Source organism: Cupressus sempervirens, chromosome 10 (assembly GCF_028749045.1).
Source record: "Cupressus sempervirens isolate cs-2001-9-10 chromosome 10, ASM2874904v1, whole genome shotgun sequence".
NCBI lineage: Eukaryota > Viridiplantae > Streptophyta > Pinopsida > Cupressales > Cupressaceae > Cupressus > Cupressus sempervirens.
In genome coordinates, this window is record NC_143127.1 from 340,775,363 (window position 1) to 340,796,481 (window position 21,119).

Here is a 21,119-nt window from a genome sequence, read left to right on the forward strand (position 1 = left end):
AGTATTTTGGATGTCTTGGAAGAATTTCTTTGCCATCTCATCTGGATCAGCCATACTTTTTTCTTCCTTGGATTTTGTACTTTTGCTTTCAACTGGGGGTTTAATCAAAATTTCTTTATTCTTTTCTCGCTGCAAATATCTTTTTTCTCTTTCACTTAGTTGCATGCAATCATAAAATATGACATGCAAGATCTGGGTAGTTATCAAAACTTGACATGCAAGATTTGGGTAGTTGTTAAAACTGACATGCAACTTCTACAAACCCTCAGGTTGGCAAGATCACGGCTCTGATACCACTGTAATGTCCCTTTACTGATTTTTTATGATATTTCCAGCCTCAAATCAGAACTTTAAAATCAAACAACCAATATTACAAAGATCTGCCAATTTTTTCAATAAAACCCAAATCGGGTATGTCCAAATTAGTGCCAAAAACTTCACAACTTCACAAATTATTAATAAATCTGAAAATGGACATTTTTACAGAGATTTCAGCAGCATAACAGCCTACAAAATGACATTTCCAGATTTGTATAGCCCTTACACAACAGATCACAAATGTAGGGCAAAACTATGCTCAATCGGGCTCCCGAAATTAACACAAAAATGCCCAGAAACACCACAAAACACTCATAAATTATCTCAGAAGTTTAATCACGACCCAATACATATATTCAGCTCTATTTTAACATCATAAAGTCTGAAATACAACAGCAAACCAAACTGATATGAAACACTCAACTGAAAACCCAAATTCAAACCAAAAACAACCCCGAAAACACCCAAATCGGCACTATTCAGCACAAGGGCAAACTCTGTATGAGCATGCACATGGAATGGCTTCAAACTCCCGTCCTTAGCCTTCCTGGAAACTTGCAAACTCCCGTTCTTGGGTCTCCTTCTCCACAGGTTTGGCAGCCTCTGAAGAACAACAAGAAAATTATCAAGAATCAAGATGTAGAATGAGCCCAAAATGCCTCCAAACCCCTTTTAAAGAGGGCATAACCCTAACTCACGTCCAAGAGGGGTTAATAAAATATAATTTAATAATAATTTTTATTTATTAGTCATTGGTTTCCAAAGATTAACCCTTTTTTCTGAAATTTCACCTTTTTGGAGCCTGCCTGCCTTAACAAAGTTTTTTTTTTTTTTAAATTATTTGAATAGGGGACATGACACAACATGACATCATCAAGAATAAATCCACATTTTAGTCCCATCATGGCTACTAGAAAATAATCAAGGATAACTGATTGATGACCAAAATAATGGTTAAGTCAAGTGTCTCATACATAAGAATCTCAACTATAACAATCAGTAATCACATCCAATACATAGAGCATTCCATCACATAACCATGGTTGAGTTTATAAAGATCGAGATTAAAACATCATCATGACATCACAATCACATAACTCTCAAGCCTCTGGTAGACGTCCTATAACTGGTCAACACTAGTCAACCCAAAATCCAAAACTACACAATAAGAATACACAATGTAAACACATGTTTTGGTTTTTCTAAAATTACATACTTGAATTAAATGTGGAGGTTTCTAGTTTACGTTTTCCAACTTAGATATCAAGTGGAGAAATTTCATGTTTTACCTAACCCATGTATTTGTTTCATAGATAAAAGTTTCTCCCAAACAATTAGATTCAATTTTCTATTTGATCTAATAACATTGTTTGAAAATAACATTTTCCAAAGAAATCAACATATTTCAAAACTTTGATTTATAACATGTTCTAATAATCAACCTTAATTAAACTAAGTTTAATTAAGTTAATTATTAATAACTCTTCATTTTAATAATAATTGATAAATTATTATTCATATTTTTTAAATCATTTATCTTTACAAATTGATCCATCTATACAAATCATTTTAAATAAAATAATTAGTTATAATTAATAATATATATATATATATATATATATATATATATATATATATATATATATATATATATATATATATATACATACATAAATACATATATATATAATAATAACATATAACAATATTTAATAATGAAAATACTTAATAACATTATATGTAAAACCGAATAAGAAAAATCATTATACAAAAGCGATATCTCATCACTATTGCTCGTACCCCATGCTTGAATGTATTCAGCGCGGGTGTCGGATTTGTACTACCCACGGCCGTAGTAAACACCTACGACTACTGTTGCTGAGCCGTATATAAGTCACGACGTCAGTCGTGTCAGCAGCGATAGTCCCTCCATTAATAACAACAGTGGAAAGGGAGGGGGTACGGGGTATAACCCACCCCTCCAAATGAATTTATATATATATACATATGTATATATATATCCATATGTATATATATATATACATATGTATGCATATATATATACATACATGTGTATATATATATATGTATATATATATACATACATATGTATATATATATATACATACATATGTATATATATATATACATATGTATGTATATATACATATGTATGTACATACATACATACATACATACATACATACATACATACATACATACATACATACATACATACATACATACATATATATATATATATATATATATATATATATATATATATATATATATATATATATATATATATATATATATATATTAAAACTAACACAGTATATGAACATATATATATGTGTGTGTGTGTGTGTGTGTGTGTGTGTGTGTGTGTGTGTGTGTGTGTGTGTAAGAAAATTGACAATACATGAATACAAATTTCAATTTTCAGAATTCCTCCGTAGATTTTTGATATCCAAAATTTTCAATAATTAATCTAATGGGTTTGACTATGAATTTCAACCCTAGCCCCGTGTTCTTTTCAGATCCATGCATATAAAATTCTCAAACAAATTAATCTACCCATATTGAGAATGCATACAAATAAAAATATGAAACTTCTCAGAAGACATATGGAAGACACGAAGAAGACAGGGAATGCGTGATGCAGAAATAGCATAAGTAAAATCACAAGAATCTACCTGGATTCTGATGCTAAATCGCTCTTCCTCAGAAAACCCGTAGAGCAAGCTCCCTTCTTCAGAATTATCGAATCCTCCAATGCTCCAATTGCACTCAAAAAGCTATCTCTAAGCCTCTATGAATGCCTGAATATAAAGAGCTTTTAGGAAACATCTAGAATGCTTCTAGAAACAGCTGGAAGGTGTCACCCACTAAGCATAGGTCTTTTCCAACCTTCAAGATGAGCCATAGTGTTGTAGACACCATGTGCTTAATTGATACACTAACCTCCATGTTGTTGACATATGACAAATAGAAAAGTGCGTTAATTCCCATGCAAGCTTATAACTCCAATTCACTTTTTATATAATTTCTATTTAAATATTTATAACTTTCATTTTAATCTTTATAACTTTCATTTAATTTTTATAACTTTTATTATTATTATTTATTTACTACTTTATTATTATTTTATTATTATTATTAATTTTAATTTCTAATTTTCTTTTATTTAATTCTTTTTCCTCAATTAATTCTCATTTAATTAATTATAATCAAAATATCAAATAACATGATATTTAATATTAATTTTCTCCAATACTTAATTTATTAATTAAATTTATTATTAAGACTTAATTAATAGAAAATTCACCATAGACCTCCAAGATAAAATATGAAAATCCATCATAGAGCAAATCACTCAAAATCAGTCTAAAGGGTTAAAAATCACGAATTATGTCATCCGACACATTCGGTGGGTAAAATATCCAGATACTTGTCCTGCCTCACTAGGACAATTGGCTTAAGGCTTTGGTATTTGGACTTGAGAATTTATCTCCCTTCTCTTATCATTGAGATAGTATAATAGGGTACGCTCATCCTGGCAATTTAGGAAAGTCGATACCCGGTACCTGCAACCTGCAGAAAAATCATGCATGTACACACAATATATATAATGCTAAGCTAAATAGACAATGGCAGGAAGTGGTGCATCGTGTAGATCCCGACTAAGCAGGTGACTACAACTCCCTTCTTTAACCACATCAGAAACACCATACAATGAGAAAACACACACACCATACACATGCAAGTATGGGGTAAGTATCTATAATAAAACACATAAGATAATAAACCATCCATCTAATCATCAATAATATCTGAAAACAATATAATGATCATCATGTATGCATGAAATGTAAAGTCTAAATAATCTCATCGTATAACCACTGAATCCATAACATAATGTCTGTTAGTGTCAAAAAAATACCACTAATCCATCAACATAAAACTAGTCCATCATAGTCTGATAACAACAACAACAATATGTCAAGAAAAGATGTGAACGAGGGTAGGCACTACAATTTAGCATAGTGTAATTATGTAGAATATTGATAATATTTAACATAGTTTAATAAGTATTTTAATATTTTCTTATAAAATTTTAATTTTCAATCTATGATTTAAAATTATTTCATTTTAAATAATTTTTAAAATAACATATTTTTTAATACAAATAATATTTATCATAAACTATAATTTCAAAATTTCCATATAAATATAATATTACTTGTATTTATTGTATTAATATCTTATTTTATTTTATTAAAATTGAGAAATTCTTATTTATAAGAGAATATAATTTTATTGATTTTAGAAATTAAAATTTCCATATATGTACATTAGAAAAATGAAAAATAAACAATCAAAATATAAATACTTAGATGTAATTGGTTGAAATAATAATGATTAATCACATAATTAGAATAATATTAACAAAATACAATAACACATATGATTTATATTTCATTTATTTTTAGATGTAAAATATAGAAACATTAAAATATTCAACCTATTTATCTTAAATATTTATTCTTATGAAAAATTGAACTTTCCCATAATTAATTTTATACAATGTCTTAAATTGATTATAAATTTTGTTCAGATTAGACTTTTTAGTTTAGATTAGTGTTCAGATTAGCTCCAAAGCGCTTACCCCACATTTCTACTCGATGCAAATAGAAAAAGTGAAAAGAGAAAGAAGAAAAAAGTGAACAGCGCCAAATCATAACCACTATCATCATTTTGAAAAGTTCCTCTTCCCTATGACGTTGAACACATACAATGAACCGATGGGACAACAAAGATATATTCATTATGTGGTATTTCTTAAGTGGCTCCAAAACCTAATTGGCGGATTCAGTGCACAGGGCAATGGCTATGCAGCCAAGAAAATCAAAAGGAATAGTAAAGCGATATTTTATTTTATACTTCATATTTTAAATCATAAAGCATACTAAGTGGGATATTTAATTTTATACTTGGTTTTTCTTTTTAAAACCCTCCCTAGAGCCGCTCGCAATTCTTCCCCAAATAATGATAAAATCAATCTTTTTTGTTGTCTAATTACCCCTGCTCCGGCGGCTACCGATCAATGAGTATAATTCTTAGGGTAAACCCCCCCCTGCATATCGACTTCTTCCCCGTTAATGGAAACTAGCGGTACAATTCCAAACGTGGATGGCGACGATTCGATCCGGACAACTTGGAGTGCATTCCTTAGAGCTCAATTTGACATGATTTTGCCGTACATCATTGCATATGCGAAATTTTGGAGACTTGAGACAGATCCGGAACAATACATTTCGTATACTACCCTGGGAAAGAGATAAAGCATACCTAAAATAGCATCCACTTTTCGTATCTATCTTTGATGGAATGCGTAACGCTACAGTTTGGAGGTTTCAGGCCATAGTCAGAGCATAGCGCAGTTGCCGGTATGAACATTTTCTTTATTTTAGTTAGGGTTTCTAAAAGTTCTGCTTGTTCTGCACATATTTAAGTATTTTAGAAAGCTCTTTTCAAATATTTGCGTAATATTAAAAGCTCTTTGCAAATTTTTGTGTATATGGAAAGCTCTTTGCAAATATTTGCGTGACATGAAAAGCTCTTTGGAGATTTTTGTGTATTTGAAAACCTCTTAGCTAATATTTGCAAAATTTGAAAAGCTCTTTCCAATTTTTTGTGTAATTGAAAAGCTCTTAACAAATATTTGCGTAATTTCACAAGGTCTTTGCAAATAGTTGTGCAGGTTCCAAAAAAAAGTTCTTTGGAGGTATAAAATGGGAAAAAAACGAGTAGTACTGAAGAAAATAGACAAAGCCGCGGCGAGACATGTGAGTTTCTCGAAGCGGAGGAAGGGTCTGATAAAGAAGGCGAAGGAGCTTTCTGTTCTATGCGACGCGGAGATCGGTCTCCTCGTTTTTTCTGCAACAGGGAAGCTCTTCGAATACTCCAATACCAGGTATCCTTCTTTCTTCGTGCCTGCTTTTGCTTATTGAGGAAAATATCTAGAGGTTTAACAAGATCTACTTTTAGGAAGATCGTAGAAATAACGAATTCACGACAAGGCAGCTTTTACAATGTATGCGTTTTCTAAGTGTGGGTTTCGAAGGGTTCACATTTTGAAAATTGTCTCGAAGTATTTTCGTTAAAAAGAAATTGAAATTGTTTGAGTGTCTAAAGCCGTTTTCATTTCTTTTTCAAGAGTTTGTGTTTAGTATTTTACTCTCGAGTGAATAAGTTCTTTCAATTACTATTTTATTTGTATTTTATTACTAGTTTTCCTGTTTACTTGATTGTAGATTTATGTTTTTTGTTTTTTTAAGAAATATGGGTCAATTTATATTGCTTGGGTCAAACTAGTAATTTTTTTTAGAGTGAAGATATTAGATTTTATTTTATCTAAATATAATATTTTTATAAAAGCAAAATACTTAATAATATATTTTTAGAAGAGCACTTCTTGTTGGATTTCATTCTTCATTTCAAATTTATTTTTTCCTTTTTGATGATTGAACAATTTTCTTAAATTTTATTTTATTTTAAAGATGAAATGTGAACTTAAAGTGTCAATAATTTTAAAATAACAGATCTTCTTGGATTAACATTTTTATAATATAAAGAAACATAGAGAAAACTAGACATATTCTTTTAGATTTTTTTTGGAAGCATTTGAATTATAGAAAAAATAAAAGAGTTAAGAAATATTTAGAATGTATAGATTGATAGTAGAAGCGTTGTTGAAAATATTATAAGAAAAATTGTAGATTAGGAAATACTCATAATATAAAGAAGGTTGAAGAAATTTCCCCAGCTTCTCCAACATTTTGTTGAAAATGTTTGGGTTAAGAAAAAAAATGAAAGTAAAATATCTTATTATGTCACTTTTTGTTGGCATACTAAAGGAAAGTGTACAACCTATCCTCAAATTTGATTGGAAACATGTGTAGTAAAAAGAAAGTTAGGTCAACTATTACATCACCTTTAAACTCAAATGGTATCTAGTAAGGGACTAGAGAATGATCCCAACATTCCACAAATGCAAACCAATTATTCTTATACAATTCTATAGAAAAAACCTTCAAAATGGATGCAAAATATTAGGCTTATGAATTTTACCTTTACATCTTGACTTTATTGTTAGGTTCGTGTCAATCATAAAATGAGAATATATTTCAAGGTATATGTGTGCTCATAACTATGCATGAAAGGTAATTGTACATAAAAAGGATATAAAGTCTACATGAAAAAAATTATGTTGAGATTAGTGTGTAAGTATGGACATAATAGCTACATAAATGATGCTACCTAGTTTTAAATACAAATTGGGCCTCAACAATACACTTTGTCATTAAAAGAATATAGTTTTTAAAGGGATCTAAAGTCCTAAATACATAAACTATACTACCAAAAGAGTAATGGAAAGATACTTAACAATAACTAAATAAATGCTAAATAAAAGTATATATTAGAATTAATTGTTTAAAACCTTACAAACTTTATTTTCATAAGAGTTATTGCTATTATGCTTTCTATAATTCTTGCTAGAAGGACTAGGAATAAGACTTGTATCCATATCAAAGTGCATAGTTATATCTTTCTTTTCTTAATTGAAGAGCTTATGCTTGTATAAACAACTATCTAAGCCCATTTATGTTGTTATTGCACCACCATTCGAGTTGCCTCCATTATGAAGAACATTTTTGTGTGCACCTTATCAAATTAACATTCCAAATACTTTGATACCTTTGCCTCCCTAATAAGCTTGGCATATTTACCAATATTTTGAATTAGAGGGAGCATTTTACCAACATTCTATGTAGAAAGAGAATTTCTCACATTGCCTTATTCTTTCTTTGAATTATCAATAAGGGAACTAACTGTCTATTTTAAGGTATAAAGATTTGATACCAACTACATGAAAAGGCTAGATTGGCCATCAATAATATCTTTAACAATTTTTCTCATATATCTCTTGTAACCATAATAGATAAACTATTTTTATTATTAGTTTTCCTTGTTATTCTCAACCTCTATACCGATATGGTCTTGTTAGAGGTAATTGAACTAAAGAATAAGGTCCATTTGTACCAATATATTATGATGTGTAGATTTTGGAAAAAAATTGAGGGATGGGATTTAGACACAAGTTTTTTCCCTTTTTACTAATTAGATCTTTATGAAGCTAAATGATATTTGACAGATTATAGCATTGGAAAATTTGTCAATACTCCCCTTGTGATTTGTGACAAGGGACTAACTATGTCTAGTGGATTCTATAAGTCTAATGGTTGTATCAGGCATTGACATTGATCCTTTGATGATGCAACAACCACCACTCTAACAAGTTGCATTAGAGCTTGGTTGCAGGTTCAAATCTTGTCATGTAACACTGTAGGGGAGATTGTGGAAAAATGGTTAGTGCTCCCCTCAACATTCATGACAAAGGACTATATTCCTCTTGTGAATTATATAAATCTAACAGTTATATCGGGCATTAATAGGTGATACTTTTGGTACAATTAAAAAAACCACTCTAACATATACATGTCCACATTATGGGTAAATGCTTAAATAAATTTGTATACCTCAAAGCTAGAAAATATTTGATATATAAATATTAAAATGTAAGAATAACACAATTTGAAGGAGAATATATGATAAGGCATGACTAGTAAGCATGATATCCTCTTTTGTCTTAAGTTGATAAAATTATTTGATGTGAAAGAATGAGATGAAAATGAAATACTAAAGGAAAGAAAGTTAGTGCCAATGCATTTAGAGACATGAATATAAAAGAAAGGAATCACTAGGAAGGAAAATATTGAATACTCAAAGGCATTGGTGGATAGGTTTCTAGGTTAAGAGGATTTGTTGGTGGAGGAAATGATGTGATTGCCAATATTATAAAGAGCATATGTACCTTAGAGGGTGGACACTAATTCACTATGTTAAGTCATGGTGAACTATTCATCAAATTTAGTATGAATAAGTGGGTTGATAAGTAAATCAAGCTTAGCCTATTACTTCTCTATGTTCTTTAATATGATTCTTTGTATGGATTTTATTACCATCATATTTGAATGAAATTATGACCATTGGGTGTCTTATATAGCATAAGAAAACCCTAGAATAATAGGTTAAAGTGAGATAGATAAAATTTAATGAAATAAACCACTCTTGGATATAAATAAGAATAAGAATTATCGGATAAAAAGGGGTTTAAGAGTAGAGGATCCCATCAAAATGAAAGAGGGAAGTAAATATTTTATCGGGATGAATCAATTAGCATTCAAGATCTATCAAAAAATAAACAACTGAGATTCAATAGATTAACTTTTTTTTTTTGAAATAATAGAAAGAAATATTTTTTCTAGATAAAAAATAATAATTATCAACTATAACATCCTTATTAGACAACTAGAGAATACATGAATTTTGTTAGTACATCTTGCATTAATTATAGCTTAAAATAATGATAGATGAACTAACACTTACTAAATAATATTAAATACATTTAGCTATAATTTTTTTTCAATATAAAATATCTCAATTCCACTCATTAATAAAACTCATTGGAGAAGGAAATATACTAGTAAAAAAATCCTACCTAAAAAATACAACAATAATATTATGCTACAAAGAAAACAAGTGTCAGTAGTATAGTACTTGCTGCATAAATTATATAATGGAAATAATAAAATTATATGTGTCTTCTTAATATTTAATTTTAGTTATTTTAAAATATAAATATTTAACTTAATTAATTATTGTTTTAATTAATAATATTTATAGTGAGAGAAAAATTTAAGAAAACAAATTTAATTATAACCCTGATAAAAATATAAATTATTACTTCATTTTAATAACAATCATTAATTTGAAGGTGACACGATAGTTTGTGGATTCCTTGAAGAATTGTTGGGTTAGAATTGATGGGCTCTTGTTTGAAGTCACAGGGGATTTGATTGTTGACACCACGAGTTTGGTTATGGAAGGCAAAAGCTGGAGGCAACAACCTAGGGTTGCAGATGAGATGAGTGTGTGGAAAATTTTATAACCCAATGAAGCTCCTATCTATTTATGTGGGGGATTTTCTCGTGAAAAGCTTCCTGAACCATGGAACATGGTTTATTATGTTATCATGAGGTATATAATGATGGAAGACAAACTTAAGGTGTGTTACATTACCACTTCCCTGTCCTTAATCACTTTAGGAATAGGGAATGCATCTCTTTTCCTTACTTGTTAATGCACTCTATAGAGGATTTATGTGGAATATCTATAAGAAGAGAGAAGACGGATTAAGCTATAATGTTTACCACCAAGCCCTTATTTTTTGTCTATTTATATTTAACAAATACCTTCACCCATAGATTCCAATCTTGATCCCTTTCTTGCTAAAAATCATTGAGATTACACAAACCTTGTCCCCCTCTACCAAAACCTAGATTGATAGGGAGCCTTTGACTATTGCCAAAAAGATAAAAATGGAAAAATTTGAGGTCCTAAGTGTTGAAAGTACTGGTACTACTATTAGGAAGGGAAATAGTAGGTCAAGGAAAAGACAGAGAGAAAAGAGACCCTTGGCTACCCTTGGTAAGGAAATACTTGACAATTCTAAGTCCACTGATAATTTGGGAAAGAAAAATGGCACTAGACCTAAAAGGAAAGCTAATAGGAAGAATTATGTAGAATAAGAGGAGGACGAGACTAGCAGTAAAGGGAAGGATGAGGAGGTTACAGGAGACAAATATGATAGCCATTTTCTCTCTCGGGTGTCTGATACGTTTAAAATTGAGGCCAATACATTAGAGTATATGGAGGAAGGAGTTGTGGGAGAAGAGGGTATGACCACATATCCTATTAGAATTGGTAAATTTGAGTAGCAAGACTTAAGGGGAGGTCCTTGTGGGAGGTGTTGATCAGAAGGAGGAGAATACTAGGGCAGACTAGATATGGCCAAGTTGGAGGAAACCATCACTAGATTTATTAAGAAAAATGAGCACCTAGAGGACAAATTTGATAGGCTTTCTAACTTTTTTGTTAGGGTCGTGCATTTGGCTATGACTACTCTTCATTTATGGTAGGTGCACAAGGAGGAAACTATTGAGGATAATGACATAGAAATGACTTGTTCATTGTATGGTTTTTTGGTGATTGATTAGTTATGTCTACTATTGGAGAACCCAAGGAACAATAGTAAGGAGAGGTAGCTCTTGCCTCTATGCTACTTTTTTGGTATTTTATTATGATTACTAGTTTTTATTTAATCTAGGGGGCTTTCTATGTTGATATTTTCTAGACTTGTTTAATGCCCAATGATAAATTTTGGGCCATTCTTATCTAAATTGATGACAATATTGTAGATATTAGTAGTAGTAAATTTTAAAAAAATTGAGTTTGAGGGCTTTTGATATCAAAAAAAAGGGGTTGGTTAATATGTTGGTAGTGACTTTCAGCTAATTTTTTGCATTTCCTTTTTGTTTTGGGTCAGTGCCCATTTTGGTTTCATTCTAATATTAAAAAAAAATCAGTTTTTAATTTATTTATTTTTTGATCGGTAAATGGCCGAAGCCTAGATTAATTATTATTATTTCTTGGAATTAATTATTATTATATTTTAAGTGAAGGTAGATTCGAACCCAAAACCTCCCACATGAGTGGTTTGCAAGTTACCATTGTATTGTAGGCTTTTGCCTTAGTTTTTAATTTTTAATTACATATATTTAAATAATTAAAAATCACAAATAAGTAATTTCAGGAGAACAAAAGTTTCTAAATTTTTTTGATTTTGTAGTGCTTCCAAACCCATGTATAAGAGGCTAAATTGTTGGAATTACAATAGGAAAAGTAAAACATCAAGGGGGGTGTGTGAAGCAGGGGTGAATCAGTGTTGTAAACTTTAATCCATAAAAACATTCACCACACATCCATCTCACATATTCAATAAGTAAACTGAAATACCATGTAAAGCATATACATCTAAAGCATGTAAGTGAGTAAGCATTCACACATACATGACACAAGATATGCTTACCTAGAAACCCTCCAATGAGAAGGTAAAACTGGAGTGGGGATGACACTCACAAATCTTCACTATTGCAGTAATAAAGTGTATCCAATGAAGGTTACAATGTTTGATCATGAAACATGATCTACCCTATAAAAGGTTTGCCCTGTTAAAGGCTTAGAAAGACTATTAGGTCTCACAGTGTTAAAGGATTTCAGCACCCTATTAGAAGTGTGCCTGGTTAAAGGACTTCAGCTAACAATTAAGTAAGTACCTTGTTAGAGGATTTCAATATAACCTGTTAGGACTACTTTGTTAAGAGATTTAATTGATTCACTTGCTAAAATATCTCAACAATGATCCTGTAGTTAGCACTCTAATGCTTGCTGACAGAAAACCTCCATTTTTCTATGTACTTGATCCTTCTTGATTAGATGTCTCTCTACTATTCACTATTTCCTTCCTCTGTTCTCCATTAACTTATTCTGTAATTCAATTTAGATCATAATGCCTTTATCACCATGAATGTCTTGGTTTGCGCTTGCAAAGATCTCCTTGATCATTCATTCACTCCCCTACTCGCACATATATGAAGTTTAGGGTTTGTCCTCCTTAAAAAGACCTAGGTGACTTAGGGTCAAGTATGAATCAATGGCCACGATGCATCCATATTGCCACTTAAATCTTCCCTTTATCTGATTGGGTGCATGTAAGACATAAGGATTCCCACTTAAAACTTGTCTTTATCAACAAAATATTGTATTTGAATCCTTAAGTTGACTCAAAAGCTGTTTGCATAGTAGTTTGTGCCACTACAAACAATTATGAAAAAACTGTGTTACTCAGCATCTGAAGTTCCAATGAGGTAAGAGTAAATTAATTTTATTCATTTTTTAATCATAATAAATTTCTATACTATTTTTTTTATCGGTAAAAGGTGGTGGCCATTATATATATATATATATATATATATATATATATATATATATACCCAAGTTTATAATGGGTACTTTCATCTTAACTAAACATTGATCAAGTAATAACTTTTTGATTATCAGCTCGGTCCTTCCAACAATGAGCGGAATGACAAAGGATATAACTCCCTTTGTAATAAGTAAAGATGGGTAGGTTCAGAGGTCCTCATGTCCTTCATGTTGCAATCACTTTTCAACTCTTTTAAACTCATTTAGACACGTTAGCATTGTTAGAAATCTAAACTATGTTACCCTTCTTGGCTACAATATATTTCTATATAGATTGAGTTACTTGGTTATATTATTAAGAAAATCATATGTTATTTTTAACTTTAATGGCTGATAGTTTTAGTTTATGAACAATATACGTCTTAATTTCTATAAGAATTTAAACACTAAAAGCTTGAGCTCCATATAACTAGTCTTTAGGAATAAGTTTTATCAATTTTTAAATTCAAAATTACAAGAAAATCCAGCTAGATAATGTTATAAATCATAATATAATTTTTGAATTAGAGACACCACAAAAAAAAGGAGAACTAACACCCAAGCTTACCAAAAATAGAAGAGAAAATAAAGTAGCTCCCATTTAGATGGGTTACCTCAAAAGACATAGTCAAAACCATAAGGACAAAGATCAAACAAAGAAAGGAGATGGCAAAACCAAACTAAAGAAAACCCTTATTTACTAGAAGAGAGACCTAGGAAAAACCCCTCTATGTCCTCATTTACAGGTTGGTCTCCAACTTCCGAAATACTAAGATCATCATCCATTAGAGAATTAAACAAATCCAGGACAGAGCCAAAACCATGTTAAAAAACTAGCTTTCATTACTATAATATAAATATATATGTAATTGGGTCTGAATATACCAGGATAATAGGAATCAAGATGAAAGGGGCAATGAAGACATCCTAGAAAACATACTAAACCTTGTAATACAGCTAAGGATCACCCTACCACCATATAACCATATACAAATTTTCTTACTAGCCCAAGCTGATCTATAGAAGGATTAAACCAATGATACTTATAAGCCCAAAATAGTAATACCTAGATACAAAAACGAGGGCCCAATGAGTACAGAGGATTACTTGAGCTCCTCAAACTTATAGAAAACCATGATTAGGTCATCAACTTCTTCCAAATCAGTGGCCATGGCTCCTAGAGCCAAAACCCATGTTTTCTTCTCCCTATTGGGCTTAAGCAAGTTAGGAAGGGAGAAATCTAGTTTGTTAAGGTCCTTGAAGGTTACACCAGGCCCAAAAAAGTAGTAAAAATGTGAAGGTAATGAAAAAAACATCCTTTATCATGACCTTCAAATATTCCCCTCCAATTCATTAGAAAGTGAATGCTTGCCTCCATTTTATGCCAAAGGCAGATACAAAGATTGACATCTCTGATTGAGAGAATTGGATGCCTAATCACATCAAAATGCTCCAGGCTCCTAGGAGGATTTTGCATATAAGATTTCACAAGGGGAATTTCCATATGCCCATTGATACCCAATACTGCCTTATCTAGCCCTACTACCAAGGTGGCGTCGAAAATGTCATAACAATGACACACAATTTCCCCATGACCACAATGTGCCCTAAATAAACATGCTATGAAACAACCTATAACATCACTATTTGAATACCACAAAAAGTTGTAATCAAAGGACCTTTCCCCAAGCCATCTATTGATGGCCACCCTAGTCATGTCATCTATAGGATTCAGACTCCTGTTCTATCATTCTAGCTTCACTTGACCCAAAAAAGCCATGGTTCTAACCTCAGATGCATGAAACAAAGTAACGACCAACTCCATAGTGCAGAAAAATAAATCTATAGACTAAACTAATGATGCCTTGGATGAACAGGAGTCTAGTTATATCATAGCTGTGAAGTGGATGACACAAACTTTTGGAGAGAGATCATGCGAAGTGCCTCGAGACTACATACCTTGCTTAAACATAATGACACTGAGTACAAGACATCAAGGGGTTAATAACTGGGACATCTTTATAACATTTCATTATCTTATTAACTAATCATATAAAAGAGAGGGTATAAGTACTAGACATAGGAGCTAACTAGTTGTATATTGTGTTAAATTTGGGGAAGACACTAGGGACATGCTGCCAAATAAGTGATATTTTCAGCATCTGCACCCTTGTTGGTCAAGTAGTCTACCATTTTATTTCCTTCACTGTAAATATGTAAAAAATTATTTCTTCAAATTTATCTATGCTATTTATAATTGTCTCTAATTTCAAATTAATGATCCAATTCAGTGTCCTCTTCCTGAGATCTTTGACAATGATTTGAGAATCCCCTTCTATGATAAGTTTCTTAATTCCTAATTTTAAACTTTGAAAAATCCCTTCTAATTCTGCCATATTATTTCTTGTTGTCCCAATTGGTTTATCTCTCTTGAGTATCTAGTCTGTTTCTGAACTAATGACACATCCTATCCCTACCACTTCTGGATTTCCCCTTGTTGTTCCATTGAAGTTTAGTTTTTTCCATCCATTTGGAGGCGGAACCCATCTACACTCCTTTCAAGCTTGAGAATTTTTCTTGGGGTAAATTAAATGTGGATTAATTAAATTTACCTAGTTCTTCTTCATGTTTGCATGCTAATCCAAGAAAGATCCCTCTTCTTTAGCCACCTTTCTTAAATGACTATTCATAACTTTTTTTATGTACTTGTTTCTACTTTATTAAGGAGGGAGTGAATATTTAGTTAAGTATTAGAAAAAATGTGCCTATCTTTTTCTTTCCAAATTTAACATAAAAGGATTGAAGGGGAGATATACCATAATTTATCATATACCGAGCTCCTATTTTTAGTAGGCCAGTTCAATAAGTGTTGATCTAAATTATTCATTTGTGATGACGAACAATTTAACATCTTACTAAGTCATCTCTAGCATGATAATGCAAAGTGACAAAGATATAATATATGTTGTGAAGTTTCTGAGTTTTTTTTGCATAATAAACACCAAGATGGTCCTTCGAAACCCATCTTTCTAAATTTGTCCACTGTGAGAATCCTTTTTTCAATTTCTGACCATAGAAATAATCATTTTTTTGGTAAATGTGATGAATAGGGATACATGTTCTTTCCCAATTTTGGGATGAGGTAATAATATCATATCCTCTCTTTATCAAAACCATTAGATGAGGGGGACGAACATTCTAATGAGGTTTTGGAAGAAGAGGAGATTGCTACTACCCTTAAGGTAAACAAAAAATTAAATTCTAATATGAATGGGGGAAGAGTAGTGTGGATCAGAGATCTTGAAAGAACTTTGTATTAAGGGTAGTACTAATTCTCGAGTTCCCTTCAATCCAAAGAGTAATCTAATGAAAATTTTTATTTGGGTTCCTAAGAAAACTTTTTTAATGTCCTTGGATAAGGCTAGGGTCCCATGGATGCCAACTTCCTTAAAAATATCGCTATAATTGCTGAGATTTTTTAGGAAATTCTTAAGCTAAGCGATCCTATGGATTTTGTTATTTGTTTCACTTTAAAGTTTCAGCTCCTAAGTTTATGGAAAAAATTTCTAAAATTTATTTTATGATAAAGTCTTTTTTAGTTTTATGGTGTCAGTTTTTGACAAATGGCTAGATTTTTCCCTAAACTAGTGGATATATTTCCAGCCCCACGCCATTTTCATTCGCTTCCTAAAAAGGTGGGGCTCCTATTATGAAGGAAAATATTGTAATTAACCCTATAGCCACCCCCCCCAAAAAAAAAAAAAAATAATAAATAAATAAATCTTTTGGGACCTCTTGTACCTAAAATATAGACCTGTAGCACTCCCTCATGGGACCCCTACCTAAGACCCCTGGAACCCAAAAGCATGACATGCATAAGTAAAATCATGGTGGTCATGTTAACAATCTATAGGTAATCCCACAGTGAGATTCCCATCTTCATACTTAGGTACAAAATTTAAGGGCATGTTCTTTGTTTTGCAAATTATGGAAATCCAAACTTAAACTAAAATTTTGAAGAAAGTGTCCGCATGTGATATGGGAGGGCATTGAGAATGTTTTTTTATATCAATAGTAAATATGGTATTTTTTGTGTTGTTTTAAATTTTTTTGGATCATGAGATAAAGTTTATCGTAATAAACATTGATATCTCTATGGCTCTAGATTTTGTGGTGGACCCTAATTGACCAATAAGATTTTGTGTGATGATGGATAGACATGCTAGTATTCTAAACCAAATAAAACTAATCTCAAATATAAGTTCCAAGGATGAAAAAATTTCTTTCAAATGCTCAAAGAAAATCTATCATATCTCACTTATCAAGCCAAAAATCTTCAAAATTGATTGGATGAAAGAAAACGTTTAGCCATGTGTATTCAAAAAAGGACACCTTGTCTAATGCTATGCAAATTGATTCACCGATTCCCTCTCTAAAGGAAATGAATCCACATCTATGTATTCAAAGTTATCATAGACCCCTTGTCCAAAATGATCTATCTGAAAGAAATATTCATATGGTCAACTTGGTAGGTACTACATCTCTTCATGCTAATCATTAGAGCAACATGAATAAAATTACAATTGCAAAATCTGCATTCCCTCCTATTTTACCCATTGCTATTAGGTGGGATAGTTTATGTGATATGCCAAGGGAAATGATTGTAAAAGAGAAAAATTGTTATTTATTTATAAATGCCATTGTCAAGTCTAAGACATACATTTTTTAGGACAACTTGGCTTATGTTGCCCCTAAATCTACCTTCATCAATTATATGGTATTGGTAAAAGAAGGCCCTTTTGACAAAAAGATGTTAGTTGATGGGAAACAAACATCAACTAGATTCTTGTAATGCTCTTCCATATACTTTAATCCCTAGTATTTTTTTCAAAGACAATTAGAGAGTTGGAAGTAGGCTTGTAGAATATATAATTACATAGGAGAAGACCAATATAGATAATGATACTAGCTTGCAGTTGTTGCCAAAACTAAAAGACATAGTCCTAAATGAGTGTAACATAGATGAGATGGAAAATGAGATAACTGAAAATGTTGAATTTACTGGATTAGAAGATGATGATATCTCTATCTTACTAAGAAAGAGGCCCTCTAATCTTCATTATGCTATTTTTGGTAGTATTATTAATGAAGATGAAATTGTGGGTTTAGAAGAGGATTATAGATTGAAATTATTAGGGAAGGGGAGTGTAAAGGGATACATTGATCTTACATCTAATCTCAAAGTTCAATTAGAAATAGAGGAATCAAAAGGAATGGATCAAGAAACTCAAGGCCAAGTTGGGGACCTAAACATAAAATTTGATCATACTCAAGTATATTCTCTAAACCAAACCCCATGGGTGATAATGACCTAGTCAAAACCCCAAAAAATAGGGGTAGAAAGCCCAATGCACAAAAGGTTATGGAAAAAATTGATTCAATAACCCAAACCACTCTTGATGATACATTTACTATAAGAAAAAGGATGAGGAGAGCAAGATGCCCTCCTCTAGGGAAATGAATATTATTTTGTTGAACATAAGAGGCTTAATGACCTCTCGAAAAAGGGATCATATCACAAAACAACTTGATACAAATGGGTTAGATGTGTGATTTATAAGAAACAAAAATTTAGATCAAGCATATGAAAATTCATTAAAGAAATGAAGTCTACGGAGATCTTTACATACTCAAGCATAGGGTGCTTCATGTGGGTTGTGCATTTTATCATCTCCAAGTAGATGCAATGTCTCCTTAATCCACAATCATCCAAATTGGCAACAATTAATTAATGTTTGTTATGATTTGGAATTCACTCTCTTTATTGTATATGGTCCCAATTTCACAATTGAGAAAGAATATCTATGGAATTCTTTATCATTTCCAATATCTTCCATGTATGGTAAAATGTTTTTATTAGCTGGAGATTTCAATGCCATCACTTCCCCATTGGAAAATATTGGAGGCATCTCTCTCCCTGCTAAAACAATTGCAGATATTATAAATTTTATTGACAAAAACACTTTAATGAATGTCAGATCTTCAAATGGTTCATTTACCTGGACAAACAAGAGAAAGGACCATATGCAAAATGTAGTGATGTTGGACCACTTTCTTTTATCTCACAATTGGTTTCTTTCAGACTATCTGATTTCTTCAAAGACTTTGTCATTGGTAGCCTCGAACCATTTTCAAACTTTATTGAGGATAGGTCAAATGATTTAGATCACAAACTATCTTTCAAGTTTGAGAAAATGTGGTTTAGACACCTAGTCTCTTCCACCACCTCAAGTAATGGTGGTTAGATGCACCTTTTGCCAAGGGATCTTGGATATAACAATTTCACATGAAGATGAGTCATCTAAAGAAGAAGATCATTATATGGAATAAAACTATGTTTAAAAATAATTTTGAAGAAAAATCAATAATCAAAATAGAGCTAAAACAAACTCAAGAAGTCATCTTTAAACATGGGATGGATCAGTGCGCTTATTTGTGTCAATCTCAGATTGGTTTTGAAAATTGAGTGTTAACACAGTTAAGAAGTTTAAGTTCATGCCAAGTATAATATAGATGCCAAGTTGCAATGAGTGCCAAGTCACTCATGTGTTGAGTAAATAGTAAGTGCAAGCAAATAGACAGAGTCGAGCAAGTTTCAATTGCGGAGTGAACAATAGATGCTGAGCAAGTTCAAGTGCTGAGCCAGACAAATTATAGTATGTGTCGAGTATTCACAAAAATGACCTAGTTGTAAAGTAAGGCATCATAGTAGATCATATTAGATCACTTCAGATAAAGAGTATCAAAATAAAGACAAAGAGTATCAGCAGAGGCAAATCAATCTACTTAGAGAGATTTTGGATACAGAGAAGACATATTAACTTAGGGGGAGTTATCAAATTTTGAGGTGTATAGTCCTTTACAAAATTTTGAATAATTTTGAAGTTTTGTATATATGCCGAACAGGATGTACATTATACTCAAGGAGATTAGATTCATCATGTATAGTTAAGTGTTTTTTCCACTCATGTCAAAAGGGGAGATTGTTGATCTCAGATTGGTTTTGACAATTGAGTGTCAACACACTTAAGAATTTTTCTAAGTATATGCCGAGTATAATATAGATGCTGAGTTGCAATGGGTACCGAGTCACTCATGTGCCAAGTAAATAGTAAGTGCCAAGAAAATAGACAAATCTGAGCGAGTTTTAAGTGTCAAGTGAACAATAGATGCCAAACAAGTTCAAGTGCCAAGCTAGACAAAATTATAGTATGTGTCGAGTAACACAGAAATGACCTAGTTGTTTGTGATGGCACAAACAACTATGTAAACCATTTTTTAGCTTTCATATGGATAGATTTGAAAGCTTTGAACATAGGATCGAATCTATTTGAATTCCCGATGCAGTCAACATGCAACCAATCAGAAAAATGGAGGGAATTGAGCGAGAAAGTTGGATGAATCTCAATCGTAGTTTCATACCTAACCCTAAGCCACCAAAGTGTTTTTTAAAGGGAGAAAAAGCCCCATAATTCATAGGTAGAGAGTATGTATGAGAGAGCATTAGAGAATGCATGGGAGAAGGTGCCAATAACTGTGAAAGGAGTGAATTGATCAGCATACATTCAAGGTGACATAGAAGAAGGACAACATTGCAAAATTAGTTAGCAAAATAGAGGATCAAGGTTGCAGTAATTTCATATCACATCAGAGAGGATCGAGATGAACTGAATTGGGATCTAAAATCAGCGATATCAGATTGTAAGTGTATTAGATCAAACATTCTACTGTACTTTCTAACAACTGTG

General features: G+C 31.6%; 1 pseudogene across 1 annotated transcript in view; it reads left to right on the plus strand.

The window, feature by feature from the left end:
- The first annotated feature begins 5,142 nt into the window (after positions 1–5,142).
- LOC149533981 (MADS-box transcription factor 23-like) overlaps positions 5,143–21,119 on the plus strand; it is a 203,381-nt pseudogene continuing 187,404 nt past the window's right edge. Inside the window, exons 1-2 of the transcript XR_016356697.1 lie at positions 5,143–5,771; positions 6,078–6,298. The product of XR_016356697.1 is annotated as an MADS-box transcription factor 23-like (transcript). The remainder of the gene's footprint in view (positions 5,772–6,077; positions 6,299–21,119) is intronic.